Source organism: Sciurus carolinensis, chromosome 7 (genome assembly GCF_902686445.1).
Source record: "Sciurus carolinensis chromosome 7, mSciCar1.2, whole genome shotgun sequence".
Taxonomy (NCBI): domain Eukaryota; kingdom Metazoa; phylum Chordata; class Mammalia; order Rodentia; family Sciuridae; genus Sciurus; species Sciurus carolinensis.
In genome coordinates, this window is record NC_062219.1 from 23,375,030 (window position 1) to 23,381,029 (window position 6,000).

The following is a 6,000-nucleotide window of genomic DNA, read 5'->3' on the forward strand; positions in this document are numbered from 1 at the left end:
GGGAAAGAGGACAAAAATTGAATCTCTCAAAGATATTGTGGCTCACAGGAGTTCAAAATTTCTGCAGATAATTATTATTCCTGTTTTGAGAATAGGAAACTAAAGTTCAAAATGAATAAACAACATTCCCAAGATCATACAGGTATGAAAGTCCCCGATCCTGTGTAAGTTTTCAGTGAAACTTCTAATATTGTGCTTTTCTTTTATGACTCCAAGTCTTTTCAGATGAACTGTAAGAAACCTTACTCGGCAACATTGCATAAATTTTCTGAATCCACATCCAAGATTATACTCTGAACCCATATCAAAGAACCGAGTATATTCCATTCTGTTACATTCAGTCCAATGTATCAGTCTGCAGATCTCAATTTGAAATTTGATTCCTCTATGGATCTTAACAGTCTTTAATAACTTTTTGTTACATACAAATTTAATAATGCCATTTCCTAAGTTTGGGTTAAATAACAATGTGGATTCTATGGAATACCAGGAGGAGCCTGCTCCCTGGTACTAGTGATCTATTACAGTCAACATTGGGTGGCACACATTTCCAGCCACCCTATCCATTTCACTATTTTTTAAATTTATTTATTTTGGTACCAGGGATTGAACTTAGGGGCACTCAAGTACTGAGCCACATCCCCAACCCTGTTTTGTATTTTATTTAGAGACAGGGTCTCACTGAGTTGCTTAGCATCTTGCCATTGCTGAGTTGGACTATGAACTTGAAATCCTCCTGCCTCAGCCTCCCAAGCCACTGGGATACAGGTGTGCACCACCACACCTGGCTTGCTTTATTCTTATTCCATATGTTTTCTCAAATGGAGTTCCCAAATTATCATAGTATTTTATATAAGTCAAGAGGTTCAAGTAGATCTTATATTCTCCTGATCTATTAATGGGTCATTCTAGGAATCCGCCTAGAACATGACTCCGAGGACAGTATATATTCTTGATGTGCACCTGCTGATGTCTCCTCTTTTCAAGTTCTTGAAAGGCACCATTAGTCTTGATTTATTTTTCCTGAAGCCTTTTTCTATGAGAAAATCAGAACAAATTATATATTATTTTCAAGTTGACAAGGTATATGTTGCTCAGTCCAGTTCTTATAGCCTGATGATGAATGTAGGCAGCTATCAACTGCATGTACTGAAGTTTTTTCAAGTACTAGAAACTTTTTAGTCTTCCATATAATTCATAGAAGACTAACCATTAACTAACATTATACAAATATTAATACTGGCAAACAATCGCTATAACTATTTTTAGTGCTTCCTTTGTACATAACACTTTATTAAAAATAAGTATGTATAATGTCTCCTTTAATCTTATACCAACCTTACACACACAGAGACATGACCCAAAAGACTTCAGGCAATCAGGATTTAAACTCCAGTTTTTCCTGGTTTCAACCCTATACTTTTAACCAACCAACTCAGGTTCAGTTGTACTTGCAGAAAACATTTTTACAGAGACTCCAGAGTACATTCTGATCAAGAGAAATGCAAAGAAAAAAGACATGGATCTAGGAGATACAAGTATGCAAGTTTTTCTGCTATTTTTTTATCCTGACCTTAACTATTTTGATGAGTACTAACTAATGTTTCTGAGATTCTGACTGCTTTTGTAAACTTTATAGTCTCAAAAATTGGGAACCACTAATAATTATACAAAAATCAAACAGTTTCTCTGGGAATAAATGAAATAATGAGGGTTGCAGTCATCTAAGTAATTATAAGTTTGACTTCACAATCATTAATTTATTCATTCAATAAAAATACTGATTAACAATTATATGACAAGCATTATTCTAGACACTTTCACTACAGCAGTGAACAAAAAGTTCCTGTTTTTATGGAGTTGATGCTGTTGGTGGGAGGGGATCACAGATAGTAAAGTATTGAAAAATAGTATATGGAAAGTGATAGGATCCATTAAAAATAAAGCAAGAAGAGATTAGAGTAAGATAGGATGGTCAGGAAAACTTCTTTAATCAGATGCCATTAAAAAAGATACCTCAAGTAAGTGGGTGATAGATCCAGACAGTTATGTGAAAGAAGAGTCTCCCAAACAAGAAGAAGCAAGTGCAAATGCCCTGTGGCAGTGTGGACTTAGCTTACATACAAGAAAAAGGAGAATAGGCAAGCTAGGCTTCAGGAAAATAAGGGAGTGCAAAATAAGGGAATGTAAAAGGCCATGGTAAGTGAATTGTGAGCAATAGAACAGATATGGAATTTTAATGTAACACAATTAATGATGAGACTCAGAATATGCACCCTGAATATGCCACTTTGGCTTATGGGTTATTTGGTGCTAAAGGCAATTAGGAAGCAGCAAACAAAAAAGAACTCTTTGTCCTCCTCCCATTTGCCTAACAGACAAATATACATCTCCTTTTTTTGTGAAGATTTCCCCCCCTCTCCTTTCTGCCAAATCAAGAGAAAGAAAACAGGAATTAACGTTAGTATGGGAAATCAGTACCAGGATGGGTGTGTGCAAATGAACTTTCCCAGAAGAATTTTTATCTTCCATTAATTTCTCCATATATTTATATACCTACTCCATATTTACTTCCCCTCAAAAACCAAACCCCCTTTCCTTGACTTGTCAATTCTTCACAAATTCATTGCCCTTTGTTAGGATGGTATATAAGTCCTAAATCTAACCACCCCTTTGAGTTATTCATCATTGAGTTCTGTGTGTATGCATGTTGTATGCATGAATTCTGAGGACATTTTTCTGTTAATCTGTCTCTTTGAGTCTAATTCATGAACCTGAGTCACTGAGCCTGAGAGGGTAAAGGAAAGGTTTTATTTTCTCCCCTACCAGAGCACTGAAGATTTCTTAATAGACGATAACATGATCTGACATGTGTAGAAATTAGACTCTCGGGAGTTCAAAGGTAGGAGCAAGGAGACTTTTTAGCAAGTTGTCGCATGATCCAAGTAAGAAACAACAACGAATGGCATTAACTGGAAAGACAAATAGAAATATGAGAAGTAATTTTATTGAGAATATTTTGGAGGTAAGTTCTTCTAATTGGATACTGAATATGAAAGAAAACAGAAGCAAAGAAGAATATTCTAGGTCCCCCCCATAACTGAATGAATGGAGAGACTAATAACTGAGTTGCAGAATAGAGGAGAAGCAATTTTAGGAAAGAAAAGTAAGAGTTCAGTTTTGGTCATGTTAAGTCTGAGATGTCCAACAGACATCCTAACACATGCAACTACCACACTGCCAGGAATTTAGATGGTACTTAGTAAAACGTTATTCATTAATTCAGCAAGCATTGCATTTAAGTAAAGTTTTCTCTCAAGTGAGTGTCAAGCTTTCTGGGTTATTGTTTATAGAATGAACTTTAATAGTGAATTGGAATTTTAATTAAGTCTTGAAGAATAGATTGGATTCACTGTGAAAGTTTGAACAAGTGGGAAAATGTTAGCAACAATACAAGAAATGGTAAAAAATGAAAAAATATTTTTAGGAAAAGTGAGAAAATAGTCTGGCTGTCATGGTAGATTCTAGAAGCTGATGAGGAGAGAAAGGCTGATGGGTGGTAAAAGGTTTGGTAGGAAAGACCAAAAACTTTGACTTGGTCCTCTAAGACATAGAGAACCAAACTTATATTCCACCATTTTTCTTTTGTTTTTGTTTAGTTCATTGACAAGAAAGTCACATAATGAAAGTAATGCTACAGAAAATTAATCAGAATGTACTGTAGAGAAGCCTTTTGAAAGGAGAGAAGATAAACTACTGCAGTAACACCAGGTGAGATAATAAATACTGGGGCACCTGTGGAAAGATGAAGTCAAGGAGATGTTGAATTGAAAATTTGAAGTCGAGATATGATTCCTTCCTATCTAGTTCAAACTATATGACAGATATCTAAGCACTTTGATGGCTTATGTCATGTAGGCCCAGTATGATTAGCTAGATTCTTGTTCACTGATAGAATCTTATATGATTCTTTGCTGTTTCTACATGATTTATCTGTGATAAACAATGGACTTGAGGAGAGAAAGAAAGAAAGAGTGGATGGAGTGAACAGGAAAGGAGCGTGGGGCAGATTATTTAGATTCTTTTAAATCAGAGTACAGGGTGGAAATTTATTTTGAGCTCTCTGGTATGCCAGAAAGAGTATTAAACACAGACTTGACAATTGAATGCTGGATTGAGGATATGTTAAAAAGGTACAATAATGAAAGCATGATGTGATGATTCACTTTCTGTGTCAACTTAGTTAGAGCCACAAGGTACCCAGAAATTTAGTCAAACATTTTTATAGATGTTCTCATAAAGGTATTTATAGATATTGCTCCATACAGAGTTTGGACTGGCCATCCTCCATATACACATGAACCAATTCCTTATAATAAATTCATCTGTCTCTGTCTTTCTGTCTCTCTGTGTTCGATTGGCTCAGTTTCTCTGGAGAACCCTGACAAACACACATGGTGACCACTGAGGAGGGTTTTGGCAGTAGTCTTGGTGGAAGGTAATGAAAGCCTGAAGCAGGTACTGGTAGTAAAAATTCATAAAGAAGAGGACAGATTCAGGATAAGTTTTGGAGACTGAGATGATGAGATTTATTATGGTTTGGATGCAGGGGATCAAAGGGAAAAGAAGGAACAAGGAGAATGCCCAGGTTTTAGGTTGAGCAACTGGAGGGATAAGCGGGGTGAAAGAAGGGGTGGTGTTGGAGGAAAGGGACATGTTGGAGTTGAGTTGCCCACAGATGTCTAAGTACAGATAGCCAATAGGTTACTGGTGTGTACATCTGGAGTTTAAGAGCAGATCTGGGAATTGTCGACATACTGGTGGCCTTTAATGCTCTGAAAATGAGTCAGACTGCTATCCAGAGGTACATACAGAGAAGAGAAGGGAGCTGAGGCTATGCTCTGGGACTAGCTTAAAGAGGAAGAAGTAGAAAGAAAAAAGGGGTGACCAATAAAGTAGAACACAATAGGAAAATGTACTTGTCACTGAAGACAAAAGAGGATCACATTTCAAGAAGGAAGAAGGACTTAGCAGTATTGATATTGATGAGAGATAAAGATGAGATGCTTGGAGCTGGGGTTGTGGCTCAGTGGTACAGTGTTTGCCTGGCACGTGGGAAGTATTGGGTTTGATCCTCAGCATCACATAAAAATAAATAAAATAACGGTGTTGTGTGCCTCTACAACTAAAAAAAATTTAAAAAAAAAGATGAGATGCTTGGATGTGGCCACATACACTTCCCAGTATCTCTTGACAAAAAGAACCTTCCTACTTTCACTTTAGTATGGTGTCCCCCAGTTTCTTTCCTGTTACCACAGCGGATCCAACTTCCTTCTTTTCAGTTTCAAGACAAATATTGTGTGATATCACTTGCATGTAGAATCTTAGAACATCAAACTTACAGAGTAGAGAGTAGAATGGTGGTCACCAGAGGCTGGAGTGAGGGTAGAGGTGTGGAATGGGGAGATGGTGGCCAAATGGAACAGAGTTTCAGATAGATAGGAGAAATAAGTTTTCAATCTCTATTGTACAGCATGGTGATCATAGTTAATATTGATGTATTATGTATTTCAGAATTTAAAAAAAACAGATTTTAAAGGTAAGTACATGAAGTAATGGATATGTTAATTTACTTGATATAATCATACATATTCAATTTTCACAATAAATTTAGCTCAGAAGTAGAACTGAACAATGAAACAGAATGTTCTTGAAGAGGAATATAGTAGAGCTGTTTTTCCCCTTCAAAGGGAGATGCATTTTAGCAGGACACAAATGATTTAAGAAAGAAGAAACTGATGATGGAATGGGGAGACTAATTGCAAAAATGATGTTCTAGAGAAACAAAAGGAATGATGAAGTCCAGAAGGTATATGGAGTACTTGGTTCCTAGTAGGTCCCAACACACTCTCCTAGAATAGTAACTATAATATAGTGACTTCATTTATGGATCACCAGCATCAAACAAGTAAGTGAACTCCTGGAAGGACAGATGGGTGG